The sequence below is a fragment of the Mauremys mutica genome, chromosome 1 (assembly GCF_020497125.1).
Source record: "Mauremys mutica isolate MM-2020 ecotype Southern chromosome 1, ASM2049712v1, whole genome shotgun sequence".
Lineage (NCBI taxonomy): Eukaryota > Metazoa > Chordata > Testudines > Geoemydidae > Mauremys > Mauremys mutica.
In genome coordinates, this window is record NC_059072.1 from 93,367,314 (window position 1) to 93,382,577 (window position 15,264).

Sequence of the window (15,264 nt, forward strand, 5' to 3'; positions counted from 1 at the left end):
GAGTGGAAGGTGAAAATCCCCTAAGGTCACTGCCAATCTGACCTGGGGGGAAATCCCTTGCCGGTCCCACAGATGGCGATCAGTTAAACCTTGAGCATGTGAGCAAGAACCAGCCAGCCAAGCAGCTGAGAGGGAGGACACTTGGTGACACCTCAGAACCCTGGCCCCTCCTGCCCACATGTAGGTTTGATGGTGAGTAGGGCTGGAGTCCAACATTCAACATCTGTATAGGAATGAGAGGTGACACTGTATGAGTAGGGGCCAATTATCCAGAATGAGCGATGATATATACAGTCATTGTTGTCACCAGCTAAACCATATCCAAGAGGCATTGGGAAATATTCTGTTCCAAAAATGCAAGCCTCTCACCAGTGTGTTAATAGAACAGCTCCATTAACTGTCAGAGGTGCTAGTGCCTCCAGCCACCACAAGGCATGTTCATTACAAATGGATAAACACACAAACGTATTAAATACAGCAGTGGACAGTGGTTATGGTTATATATATATATGCGCACCAACCATTTCCTCTCATAATTTAAGGAAAGCCCAGTGTATTCCATCCAGTGAGGGTGGAGGCACTACAAGTGCCTTCCATACCTAAAGGAGCAGCTCCCCTAGGTCAGGCTGCTGAGAAATGGTATATATGTGGTAAGTAGGTGGCAGTGGTGAGTGCATGAATTCACACTGTACACACCAGTCTATCCATCTCATACTGTAGAAGATCTCACCAGTGGCCATTTCTGTGCATCACCCATAGCTCAAGCCACCTTTTGGGTTGGTTCCATATCTGCTTTCATCAGATTCTCTGTTCTATGCTACATTAATTTTCCTGCCTTGTGAATGGATTGAGAGAATACTTTACAAAATTGAGTGAGCTGTTTGCTCTATGTTTACTGCTGTGAGACCTAATGAGCACCCCACTGAGAGACCTGCTGTGAGCAGTCACTCACCCCGGCTGTCTGGCAATGTAAAAAATTGTCTGGCTTCCTGTTAGCCAGCCAAAAGCACTCCATGGAACTGTCCTGCTTTCAAATGTCTTTATTGTCTAGCCATAAAACAAAATGGCTTTCTACGCCATAAATAAAAATGAAAATGAGCTGGTGGTGGCAAACCCCCAACCAGGAAAGAGACCAGAAGCGGCTCTCTTCTCTGGTTGCCTAGAGATTCCTTCACTGTAGGGCTCCCTTCTAGGGTTTGCCACCCTTGTCCTGAGATGTTAAACCTTTCCCCATGTGGATTACACTCCCATCACAGCTGTCCTTGTCTTAATCCTAGAAAGAGATGAACATTTAAAGGTCATGAAGACTATCCAGAGTTACAATTAAGGATAACAACCTTTTTTGGAAGGGATATTAAGATGCATTCTTCTGGGATTAGTTAATTTGTACAGTGCCTTGCTCAATGGTGGTCCATGACTAGGGCTCCCAGGCACTTCCACAATACAAATAAATAATAATAATGAAGACCAGGATGAGAATTATTGTGGGGGACAGATTATCCCACATCTGCCTCCTGTGGGGTTCTTACATCTTCCTCTGAAGCATCTGGTGCTGGCCACTGTTACAGACAAGATACTGGAGTAGATGGATTATGGGTGCGATCCAGTGTGGAAAATCCTATGTTGAAAAAGTATGATTCAGATACACTTGATCTATTTGGGTGTTTATCTGAATGATCCAAACTAACTGAGTATGCAAAAAGGGGGCTGGCAATCTTATAAGAACAGGCTTTCTCACAACATTTTCATCATCTCTTGCTTCTGGATGGGATGGCAATGTCAGGTGAAGAAGCTTTTTCATGGAATTTCAGCAGTTGCACTTTCTAACCAGGGAGCAATCACAAAAATACAAGAATTTCTTTGACAGTAAAAAAAAAAAAAAAAAAAAAGACTTTTTCCAAACGCCAAATGGTTTTATCTGATGTTCTGGGAAAGGTTAATTGGTTTGGTTTGGTTCCGGTTTTGTGTACTTTTAAACTAAACTGGGTCACCGCATCCTTAATTAGCTAGCCTCAGGGAAGCAACATTGTCAAGAGATAGAGGAGGAGGGTAAGTGGATGCAAGCTTGGAAATGAGGGGGATTCTCAGCTGTCATGTATTGTAGTGAATAATAATTCATCAGCAGTGGATGCTGGAGCATCAGGCTGCAAATCCACATAGAGCTGAAAGATACGAATGGAAGCTGTCCAGCTTCTCCTAATCTCCCATCTATTCCTGTCCCATGGTCAGATGTGTTCCACACATGGCAATTCATCCTCTTTCACAAATTCCCTTTCCAAGGACAGCTGGCTAGGCTGTCTGTAGTGACAAGTCATTAATGGACAATTATTTTTGCAGTCGGGAAGCAAGTGCACAGAGCAGGTGATGTTATTCAAACTCTTCTGCAGAGCTCCACCAATACACTTCAGTCCAGATCGGTGGCACCTCCTGCTATTTAGGTTCTTTCTCCCCCAAAAGCCCTGCCCCTCATTCTTCACCTGCAAGCACTCCTGCCCAGACAAGTCATAGAATTCTCAAACAGCTCAGTCAATGCACCACGATTCTTAAGTACAAAGATCCCCTGCTATTCTAATCCTGACGTATCACCATCACACTCATAATCCACATTCAGTTTGGCTGATATGACAAAGGCCTTGTCTATGCAAAACTTTGTTACCGGTATTACTATGCTGTTTAGGGGCATGGCATCCCTCCCCATACAGGAACAAGCTATAACTGTATAAGCACCTTTATATCAGTATAACTGCGTCCACAGCGAGGGCGGAGGGGGGAGGTTGTAGAACTTTAACTATACCAGTATAACTATGGTACAACTTTAGTACGTAGACAAGGCCTTAATCCTGAACTGCAGAGCAATTTGCTATCCCAGTCGTGTGGCCTCTCCCCAGTCCTCTGTTAATCCACCTCAAAAGATATCCTCTGCTGTTCCAATTGAAGAGCATGTTGGTATGTTGGAGGGATTTTTGTTTTGCAATAATATGTTGCTATGTTCCTCTACTTTCATTTTTAAATGAAAGTAGAGGAACATATTTCAAACCATTGACAAACATGACAAGATGAAATATTTTCTCTCCATCCCTCTGATCTTGCCAAGTTCCTCTTCTACATTTCCCTTCCCCTCACAGCAGATTACTGAGGCCTGGTCTACACTATGATTTTAGGTCGAATTTAGCGGCATTACCTTGATTTAACCCCGGACCCGTCCATATGACTAAGCCCTTTTTTTCAACTTAAAGGGCTCTTTAAATCAATTTCTTTACTCCACTTCTGACGAGGGGATCAGCGCTGAAATCGGCCTTGCCGGGTCGAATTTGGGGTAGTGTGGATGCAATTCGACGGTATGGGCATCCGGGAGCTATCCCAGAGTGCTCCATTGTGACCGCTCTGGACAGCGCTCTCAACTCAGATACACTGGCCAGTTAGACAGGAAAAGTCCCGCAAACTTTTGAATTTCATTTCTTGTTTGGCCAGCGTGGTGAGCTGATCAGCACAGGTGACTATGCAGAGCTCATCAGCATGATGTGCACATTGCCGGGGCACATTTCCCAGCCCGTACTTTGTGAGAAGTCTATGTCCATGTCTATGTCCTCATCACTCTTGTCACCACGCTGCCGTCGCCTCGTCGCCTGGTTTTGCTTTTGCAGCTTCTGGTTCTGCATATACTCCAGGATAATGCACATGGTGTTTACAGTGCTCATAATTTCTGTGGTGATCTGAGTGGGCTCCATGATCCCAGTGCTATGGTGTCTGCGCTGAAAAAAGGCGCAAAACAATTGTCTGCCATTGCTCTGACGGAGGGAGGGGCGACTGATGACATGGCTTACAGGGAATTAAAATCAACAAAAGGAGTGGCTTTGCATCAAGGAGAAACACAAACAACTGTCACACAGAATGGCCCCCTCAAGGATTGAACTCAGAACCCTGGGTTTAGCAGACTGTTGATTTCACAAAACAAATCGGGTCAATTTCTTGTTTTGATCCACTCCATCTATCTTTTACATCTTAGGCTGGCAGCAGACGGTGCAGTACGAATGCTAGCCATCGTCATCTCCTGGGTGCTCAGCAGAAGATGCTGCATTACGATTGCTAGCCATCATCATCTCCTGGCTGCTCACCAGAAGACGGTGTAGTATGACTGCTAGCCATCATCATCTCCTGCGTGCTTAGCAGAAGATGGGAATGACTTGGCTGAGTCACTCCCATGTCTGCCCAGGCACCCCTGACCGACCTCACCGAGGTCGGCTAAAAGAGCACCCAGGAATACGACACCAATGGCTACCAATCGTAATGCACCGTCTGCTGCCAAAAGGCAATGAGCTGCTGCTGTGTAGCAATGCAGTCCCACATCTGCCAGCACCCAGGAGACGTATGGTGACGGTGAGCTGGGTGGGCTCCATACTTGCCATGGTATGGCATCTGCTCAGGTAATCCAGGAAAAAAAGGTGCAAAACGATTGTTTGCCGTTGCTTTCACGGAGGGCGGAAGGGAGAGGGGGGCCTGGCGACATCTACCCAGAACCACCTGCAACACTGTTTTTGCCCCATGAGGCATTGGGATCTCAACCCAGAATTCCAATGGGCAGCGGAGACTGCGGGAACTGTGGGATAGCTACCCACAGCGCAACGCTCCGGAAGTCGATGCTAGCCTTGGTACTGTGGGCAACTAACTACAATGGAGAATGGGATGTTTTGGCCCCTTTCTGCCTAATCCTTTAGTTCCCAACCATCCTTCTGTATTTCTGTTAGCTTTACTGAACTGCTCCACTGCTGCCCAATAGTCCAAACACAAGCAAGCATGGTGCACCGGCTGTGCTGCCTAATGCTTTGAACACACCCAGGCAAACCAGGCCTGCTGTGCCAGGTAATTCTCTACATAAATGATGAGTGAAATACACCCACCGTGCCACCAGATCTTCCATCTCTGTCCTAATATGTAGCTGACTTCAATGCAACATCGATGCCAGACAGGTCAGCTTGGTGCAGCACTGGGATCTGTGGCTTCTAGGGTATGAGCTCTGCTCAAATCCTAATGATTTTTTACAGGTTCATATTCTACATTCAAGCAAGACTGATTAAAAAAACCCCCAACAACCCTCATCTTTAGCTGGTATAGCTCTGTTGAAGTCTATGGACTATGCTGAGTTACAACAGCTGAAGACCTGGCCCTGTGGTTTTAAAATACTCTTTCATTTACTGCTCAAAATCTGAAAAATATCTGCAGCATATGGGTGGAAGGGGAGAGGGAGGTGATGCTGCTGACAAGGAAGGAAGCCCCCCCCCCCCGGCCTCTTAAAAAGTCCCAGAGCCTGGTGCAAAAGGTGCCCTGTGCTTGCAATGAAAGATAAACATGACACTAATACCAGTGACAGACTCATATATCCAAGCAATGATGATGATAGTTGATCCTGTCACTGCAGTATTCCCTGATATCAATTTGAACTGCAGATAAGCTAAGCGGGGGCGGCATGGCCATCAGGACAAAATTAAAATGTGCTGCACGGGCGGCTGATTTTCTTCCCTGCTGTTGCAGGAGAGAGACAGAGTGAGAGACAGTTTTCTTTGGTGATCGGAACCCAAGCCTAGCGCACTCAAGCAAACATTCCATTCCAGGATTTAAATTATCCCTGATGAGTGCCCTGTGATTCATTGGACTTCGTTGAACCTCCATATGAAGCAAGGGAAGGTTGATGTCTCCCTCCTTTTCCTCTCCCCTCACCCTGCTTCTCCCCTTTAATCATGATAAATATATTTTAACTCGCTTGATTAAGTCAGCCAGACAATGCGCCCCTAATCTGCAGTGATCAGGGCTCTGGAATTGCAACGGTGAACATGCTGTCTTTCTATCAGACAGAGAAATAAGGGGTTGCTAATGCAGCCCCCATTATCAACTGTGTACAGAATGATTTTTTCCTAACTGCTCCTAAAGAGCAGGCACTTGAGGAATACTGTCTGATATGAACATATTCTGAATGATCTCTTTCTGCAAAATTGACAAGCTCCCCTCGCTAACCCCCCACATAAATACATAAAGTATGAAAAATGTAGCCACTTCCTTGTACTCAAGAGGCTTTTTGATCTCATCATAACTTATCTAGTTAACTGCCTCTCAATTTTTCTCATGGTTCCTTGTAAGTTTTAGTATGGTCTGGTATGTATTTTAATGCAAGTCAGTGTTAGCTGAATACCAATCATGTGCTTCAGTGCGTGAAATGTGCACGCATTTGTACTTGTGCTGTGCACACATATAAATCTGCTTTTGTATGTATGGTGTTTGCACTTAGTGTGCATTTAGGCCACGAGTGTGGAAATAAACTGTGTATATCTCTGAGTACATATGGATATGTGTAAGGAAATACTGTGTAAGTGCATGAATGTATGTCTGAGATTGCTTTCATATGTATACACGTCATGCATATATGGGTTTGCATACATGCATATATACTCTAAGGGCCATAGCCTCTGCTCTAACTGATCAGTGGCACAAGGCTGAAATACAGGGGATGAAAGGTGTCATTTGGCCATCTTTGCACTCTGTAGATCAGTGGTGTGTAACCTGTGGCCTGCAGGCCACATGCAGCCCATCAGGGTAATCCGCTGGCAGGCTGCCAGACAGTTTATTTATATTTGCATGGCCACCCACAGCTCCTGGTGGCTGTGGTTCGCTGGCTGCAGGTTGCCCACCACTTTTATAGAACCTGGGGCTAATTAACACAAATCAGGTCTCCAGGGTACATCTGAGCCCAATGTACAGTTAGACCAGCCCCAGGGCTGCTCTAAAACATAGCAGCTCCAAATGGCCATTCTGGCAGCCAGTGACCAGCTGGACATAGAAGCATTCTTCCTATGTTCCTTATATAAGAGGTTGGGATGGAGGGTGTCAAAGATGATGCTACACCTCACAAGGATTCCCCAATCCAGAGAAAATCCTTCAGGGGGCAGAAGCACTAGCATTAGAGCTTCTTTATGCTGCTGGTGTGGTGCAAAGCAGCCAGAGTAGGACTCAGGATCTGGCCCGATGGGCCAGATTTTCAAAAGATTTCAGCCCCTACAATTGGGTCCAGATTTTAAAAAGAGCTCAGCTCCTCTTTAGGCACTTAAATATGGGACAGATTTTCAAAAGTGTTCGATACCCAGTAGTTGCCATTGTGACACTCGTGGATAGATAAAGAGCTCAGCACCCAGCATGCTACACTCTTCTGAAAATATAGCCACTTATTCTGGTGCTAACTGAGAACTGAGCCCTTTTGAAAATTCTGGCTTACATGTCTGTACCTGCATATGCACTCTGTGTGTGCATGGATGGTATCCTTACTGTGTCTGTGCATGTTTCTCTATTTTATAACCAATAATAATATCTGTAATTATGATTATCCTTATTTTAGCATACCTATCTTATGTTTTCAAAGCATAAGTTGATCTCCATGAGGGTCACGAAAAAATTCCTGTCACCATCTACAACTGACTGGGTACAAAATAGGAGAATTTCATTTCTCTTTGAAATTTCAGGTACTGGACCATACACAAAATACAGTACTGGGCATTATAAACCAATTGTCTGATCTGGTAAGACAAATTCTGTATTTCTACTGCACCATGATATATAGGAATGCATTACTATGACATGTCTGAACGTGGTATGAAAGTCTGCTAATATAGACAGGCACATGCGACTGCATTTCAAGTCAGTTACTGCACATGCTTCACCATGCCAGCAGACACAATTTTGTGTAAAATGTGAAGCAGACTATCAGTAAGGTAACTGCTATTTTCCTTACTTTTGCATACGATTCAGTTTGGCAACATAGACAACTGTGAAAAACCTGTAACTCTGCAACTAAAATTACAGTCTGTGCCAGGAGATATAATTTTGCACAAAGTGGAAGCACAGTTAACACAATAAGGAAATGTAGCATTCCTTTATCCTTTTAACCGTAGTTCTATTTTTGCACTAAATTGCCTCTGATTGTACAAGCTGTGGTTTATTACTGTACAGTTTTCTCTTTTTTTTCCACCTTTTTTCCTTATATTTTATCCTTTCTTCTTTAATCTTTAACATAACAGTTAAAATAAGATTCAATACCACAACCTAGGTCAATACAAAGTTAAGTATGAGAATTTAGCACAAGTATAAGAAATCCCATAATTAAGGTTCATAATAGCAATCTTAACTTGGCAACATTGTACATATGAGGCCAATTTCTGCTCTCAGTCACATTTGTTCTGAGACCTGAATTGGATCCACTCTGTATACAAAGGAGCACATTGAACTGCAAAAACAGCAACTAAAACTGCTACTATAGATATGTGCCAAGTGGTAGAATTAATGTTGCTGTGGGAACCTTAATTTATGAATGTTCTGACTTTTATATTTACACTCTGAACCTCAGTGTTCCATTAACACTGCTTTTTGTCTGAAGGCTTGATTCTCATTTAAGTATAGGCTCCGTAACAATGCCAGCGTGGTGTAACAGGGCCATATGTTGAAATTAGAATCAGGCCCTGAGAGAGTGTTTTTGCATGTGTGAATGCTTGTGCAGGGTTTTTAAAGTAATTAATTACAATAATGGATTTTTTAAAAATTAAAGGTATAGCTCCAAGAAGGAATCCAGTTTCTTCTCGACCAGAAGGTAAACGTGGATACCTTCTTGGGTTTGTCCACACACAGAAATTACACCAATTTAACTAAAGGCATGGCAATGATTTAGGGCTTGTCTACACTTGAAAGTTAATTTGAATTAAGGGAGGGTGTGAATTTAAAGAGCAATAAGAGTGTTCACACGTGGAGTTAGTCTGGAATAGCTATTCTGTAATCATTCCATGTATAGATAAATCCTTAAACCAGGTCAACTTCTGAAAAGAGACAGGCCTTGGAGATTCCATTATTCCCATTCCCACAGTGTGAGCAGTGATGTTGCAACTAGGGTGACCAGACAGCAAGTGTGAAAAATCAGGATGGGGGTGGGGGGTAATAGGCTTCTATATAAGAAAAAGCCTCAAATATTGGGACTGTCCCTATAAAATCGGAACAGCTGGTCACCCAACTAGGGTGACTAGCTGTTCCAATTTTATAGGGACAGTCCCGATATTTGAGGCTTTTTCTTATATAGGCTCCTATTACCTCCCATCCCTGTCCCGATTTTTCACACTTGCTGTCTGGTCACCCTAGTTTGCAACCATCACAGTAGCCAGTTTAACTGAAGCCTTGTCTGCAACCCCTGCATAACATACAAATATAATTGCTAATTTACCCTATCTGTGAGAAAGTGATCAATTGCTGCTCTGTACCAGGGAACCTCAAGGTCTCCAGTCCTATTTAATAGAATGCATGTGGCAAAAGAGGGAACTCTGCTTAAAGGGTGCGAATGAGTCATTTGACATTTCAGGCTGACTGAAGTCATTCCACTACATTTATTTCTGATCTTGATGTGCTACCACATTTGCTCGTTAAACAGAATGGGAAGAAAAAGATTGAAATTATCTGCTACAGAATACGTATGCAAGACACATAGGAGGTACCAACTAAGGCATGACTTGATGCATGTGTGAGAATGTGAGCTTGCAAGTGCATCTGTTTGTGTGAGAGTGCCAGTGCGTGACTTTGATGTTGCCTCTGGGTGTGCGAGCAACTGTTTTGTTATGCACGTATGTCTGAGCATGAGTGTGAATTTGCTTATAAATCAACTTCACACATAATTATGAGCCGAAGTGCTGCATATATGAAAGCACAGGTCTGAGAGTTTGCATATGAATTGCCCTGTGTGTGCATGAGCGTGGGCAGTTGTGCTCTGTGCATGCACATGGAGGACAGTGAATGTATATATGTGTGTGTATTAACATGACCAGGAATACAGGCATTATGGCCTGATCCTCCAAGGTGTTTAGGCATCTAACTCCCACTGAAATCTGGTCCCAACTGAACATTCAATGGGAATCTATTTAAAGACCCCCGAGGAAAGGATAAAGGCCAATTTTTTTTCAAATATGACCTAAATTTAGACTCCTAAATTCATATTTAGACTCCTAAAACAAAATGGCTTGATTTCCTGAGGTGCTGACCCCCTGCAGCTCACACTGATGTCCAGTGGAGCTGTGGGCATTCAACACCTTTGAAAAATCAAGGTCACTTTTATCCAGGTGTCTAAATATGGGTTTAGGAACCTAACTTTAGCCCCTCAGTTTTGAAATTCTGGCCAAAAAATTGAATGTATACTGATTTTAAAAAGTAATAGACAAGGTAGAGATAAAGACTTTGTTGAAATACTGCACAGGAAATAATTTCAAAGAGTGGAGGAGGTGAGTGGAAAAGATACTTATTTGAGTCTAATCAAGGATATGTCACAAGAAGAGAAGGAAAATATTATTGGGAAGAATAACTCAATGGAAATCCATGGACTCATTCTCCAAGAGATTAGATCGCAAACAGATCGGGCAGGGCAAAGGTGGTGAGGATTGGGCAGAGCCCTGGCATCCTGTCTCAGGCTCGAAACAGCCACATAAATTTTTGCATAGAGCTTAGGATGTATTTGTGCCGGCAGCAATGGTTGCAGGGACACTGGAATAGACTTGAAGCATGCTATATGGGCAAAGGACACTGTCAGGATAGACATTGTTATTTTTAAAATCTCCTGGTAACTAATATTGTCTCTAGTTGTTAAGACTTAAATATCGTTAAAAGTCTTACTGTTTTTTTTCCCACCAATCCTGCAGTTTATTTAATCTGCATTTCATTAAGCCAGCTCAGTGAACTCAGCCTGGTCGTTTCTACTCTGGGTATAATCATTTTTGCCCAGTGCTGCTGTTTGGGTTCACAGCGCTGCAGGGGGATATTTAAATCCAAAAATAAAATAGTTTTAATTGAAATTAAACTATACATTCATGCCATTCCTTCTGATATTAAGTTTCATATTCTCCACTTTCCCCACATCTAAACATTGGGCTTAATTTAAGGTGACTGCATCCTATTAAATAAAGCTGGTAAAAGGGCACATTCAGTTCAGGTTCAGAAAGTCTAAAAACTATGTTCTTTTATTTTTTTGGGTGGCAGCAAGAAACATTAATTCGTTGTTAATGCAGACCAGCCAACAAGACTATGCTTGTATTGGCTTTGTACAATGGATAAAGTGGAATGAGATGTAAATCCAATTCCAATAGGTTATCACGATTAGAGAAACACACAGCCATATTAATAAGTCCAGCAGGCACATAAAGGCCTTAAGGCAGTGGGAACTCTGCATTTCCATCATGCTGGTGATTAAACCAGTGGAGTCTCCCCAGAGGGGAACTCCACACAGCCACGTGCACCTTGCATGAGAACGCACAGGCAACACTTAGGGGGCAAAAATGGGTGTGTTGGGGGGGGAGAATGACCAACGGAGACACCCATAGAACAAATCCACAAGGACAAAGAATCACGTCTGCTACATTACCACATACTCAACAATAGCCTAATGTGACCCAGCTGTATGCATGTCCTGAGCGTTATTTCCTTTATGGGGTAAGGTTTCCATCCCCCCAGCTCCCTCAGTTATACGAGCAAAACCCATTTATTCAGTCTTTGTCCACATGTTCACCAATGGGTATGTGTGACCTTAATTCTAGTGACTTGTGCATATGAATTGCAATATAGTTAGGTGATCATACACCAGTTCTCAAATAATGCAACAAAATATCATACTTTTTTATCACTTATGCCTAGTATCTTCCGCTACTCTGTAGTGCTCTGTGTTTGCCAGAGTCCCCTCCGAACAACCCTCCCAAACAAAAACATTAAAAACAAAGCAAATCATGGAATTAACCGGACATTTGCAGCCCATCACACTGTTGATCCTACTTTTGTGGTCTATCCCTATTCCCTCCCCTGTGTTATTCTTGTCTATTTAGACAGCAAGCTCTTCGGGACAGGGACTGTCCACTACTCTATGGGGCTAGCTCAATGGAGCAATGACACTTTACAACAGCTGATTTGCCCCCGTGTTTGCTCAGTGCCGAGCACACTGGAGCCCCATTCTTGATCAGTCCATAAGCACTGCTGTAATAAAAATAATAAATTAAAAAAATAGAGTCCCTGAAAGTTATTTATATACAAGATGTTCAATAAATGAGGCAAGTGTTCTTTTCAGTGTGCACCTTATGAGATGCACTTTACAAGGCTGTAAAACACTGGTATGATGTTATATTGTATTATTTGAGAACTAGCCTTCAATGACACAATTACATGCTATTATACAGCATATGAACAAGAGGCTAAAGTTCTTGTTACTATTTCCTGACGTTTGAATGCTTAACACTCCTTTCATATAACATTTAAAAAAAAAAGAATTTCTTACGAGTTTTTGAAAGAAAAAGGAAAATCCAGTATGGGAAACTATTTGACTACACACCACCAGGTGGCCCTATCTCATCTACTTTACAAAGTCTGCAGGAAGGAGCCTCAGGAGCTGCAAACTTTAGAAGTTGAGCAGCCTGTACCTTTCAAGATGCATCACAAATGTGGTAAGGTCTCTGCAACAGGATAGCTGCCAGTGACTCTCTGAAGAAGAGCTCTGTGTAAGCTCAAAAGTTTGTCTCTTTTACCAACAGAAGTTGGTCCAATAAAAGATATTATCTCACCCACCGTCTCGCTAATATCGTGGGACCATCACAGCTACAACAACACCGCAAACAAAGTGGCTCTCTGAGCAGACTAGCAGCGAGTCTTAGAAATGATGCTAGGATGAAATTCACCCTTCTGCAGTGAACGAGCACAAGGGCCATGGGCCATTTAAGTGACATTTCGGCCCTCAAAATAGGTTTAGTGGTACTTTGGTGGCAAATAGAACTTATGTTGGTTCCTGACACCGGAGTGTATTTCATCCAAAGGCAATAAATCTAAAAACATCTACAGTATTGCATTTCTGCATTCTAGGTGAAAAAAAATAACCTACTCTTACTGTACACTGGTCTCAATTCTCCTATTTTCTAATGCCATTTCTTCCACCCCCACCTAATCTATCTGCCACAAGATATGGAAAGGTGCAATGGTCAATTTCAATATCATGTATAACATGCTATAAATGATTATCTTGCAGGCATTTTTTAAAACCTGAAGCTATTTCAAATTAGTTTTTATAAACAAAGGTATCAATCTGTGCAGCATATATCAAAGCCAAAAGCTCTAAAAGCAGTCACTGACTTTTGGTACCATATTTCTGAGTTGCTCCACCTGTGACAATTTGGACTTTGCCCAAGTGTTGAGCACCACCATTCCAGATGGTCAGTGTGAACCTTCTGAAAATCAGCTCAAGGTGTTTAAGGCTGGTCACCAAAACGTGAGATACCCCAAATTTGTGGCCAATTTTGAAAATGTGGGCTCAGCTATTGTTTACACGAGTGAGAAAACAACCTTGTAAAAATCCCCTTCTGCCCCAAATCTAAAGAAACAATTTTAAATAAAAATCCAGAGGTGAGTGGGTTGATATAGTAATAATAAATAATAATAAATAAAATAATAATAATAATAATAATGATAGAAAAATCACCTTTCATCCTGACAGACCCCAAAGCATTTTTACAAATTATGGATTAAATTCAGGCCCTACATATTTTTGTGACACCGATGGGCTGCAAACTTAGGAAAAATGTCCACACAAATGCTGCCTGTCATAGCCCTACATAGAATAGTATCCTCCTGATACCTCTTATGCAAGATTATTCCTGCTAAAAATAATCTGACCAAGATGTAGGGCAGCTGAGACAGGCAGCATACATGCTACAACATGTTGGCCATGTCCCCTGACCACTACATCTACCTCAAAACATCTGCTCTGAGGCTGCAAGTGACTGGCAGACCATTAGTTGCACCCTGCGTGGGAACCTCTTTTTCCCGCTGTGCACATATCATTTTACCTGGGGTGGAACACAGCACCTCACAGCAGTATAAGAGCAGAAGTAACAAATGCCCATATAAAACTAAAAAGTTAGATACTTCAGAATCTGTCCAGGAAAACGGATTAATCCTTTAATTCTTATGTACAGGGCTAATGGATATTTGATAATAATAGGGTGACCTTCAGTTCTATCTCTCATTTGAAAGAAGGATGCTTGGGCAATCAGTCCAGTAGTGACTTGGAGGAAAATGTGCTAACTACACAAAGTCATTAACACCATTTCCTGAAGTGCTGAGGTTTCCTTGGATGTTTCCTCATTCAAGGACTGACCAGATCCTACCTGATGAATTCACAATGTACCTAAAAGAGCTAAAACTTTGGTTACCACCATGGTACTCTCCAAATGTCCCCATAAGTCTTGGGAAAGTGCATAAAACTATAAAAGCTCTTCAACAGAATGTGGAGACAGAGGGAATTCTCCAGCTCGAAATGGCTGCTCTGGTGATTATTATTAGGCGTGGCAGAATTTGATTTTTATTTTTTTCTAATTTTGACAATTTTAAATATTCCCCCCTTCTATTTTTATTTTTACAGTTGTGGGAGGTAGGGGTTAGGGCAGTGCTGACAGCAGGGCTGCAGGGGACTCATTGTGCGGCCGAGGGGCCCAAGACACTGGGGCACAAGGTGCGGGGGAGACACATCTATACAGCCCTAAGAGAGTGAAACCAGGTTTTCAGTTTGGAATATAGGCACTATGGTCATTTCCTCTCAGCACATAACATTTCTTAGAGTTAACCTTCACAGGTCAATTCCTCATCATTTTGCCATTCTTAACGAACCTGTTCCTCGGAGGTTAACTGCCTCTAGTTAGACAGTGGTTAAGTGGTGCACAGCATGGCCTCTACTCTGCAGAATAATTAAAAAAAAGTTTATCCTCCTTCCCCCCCCCAAAATTCAGACTCTTTCAAAATCATTCTCTCTCCCTCTCATTTATTTTTAACATCTTTCTAGAAACAGTGTTTACAGTGACTCTCCTTCAGAGACAAGGAGCTGGGCTAGAGCCATAGCAAAAATATGCATCCCGCTCCCAGCTACCCATCTGCTGTAATGAGAACACAGCAATAGCTGTAGCAGAACAGACATTGGTCTATCTAGCCAAGTAACCCATCTCCATCAGTGACCAAAGTCAGAAGTATTTAAATAAGGCATCAAACACTGGAATGGTCCTCTAGCTATATCATGGGGGATCAGTTTATGCCCTGAATTATGAGGGGAATAGTCCTTGTAATGTTTAGCCTAGCTACTGTCACTGCAGATTCTATCTGTATTCATATGTACGTCTAATACATTTTTAAAAAATGTTTGAAATGAAAGTACCAATATAAAATGTAAAATAAGTC

At 42.5% G+C, this 15,264-nt stretch overlaps 1 protein-coding gene across 5 annotated transcripts in view; it reads right to left on the reverse strand.

The window, feature by feature from the left end:
• Window positions 1-15,264, reverse strand: part of GRAP2 (GRB2 related adaptor protein 2) — an 84,704-nt gene that overhangs the window by 22,624 nt on the left and 46,816 nt on the right. The window contains exon 4 of one of the 5 annotated variants that reach the window (XM_045001929.1): window positions 7,387-7,461. The exons of the other annotated variants lie outside the window; for them this stretch is intronic. The gene's annotated coding sequence lies outside the window, so the exon portion shown is untranslated. The remainder of the gene's footprint in view (window positions 1-7,386; window positions 7,462-15,264) is intronic. 5 annotated transcript variants of the gene reach the window in all.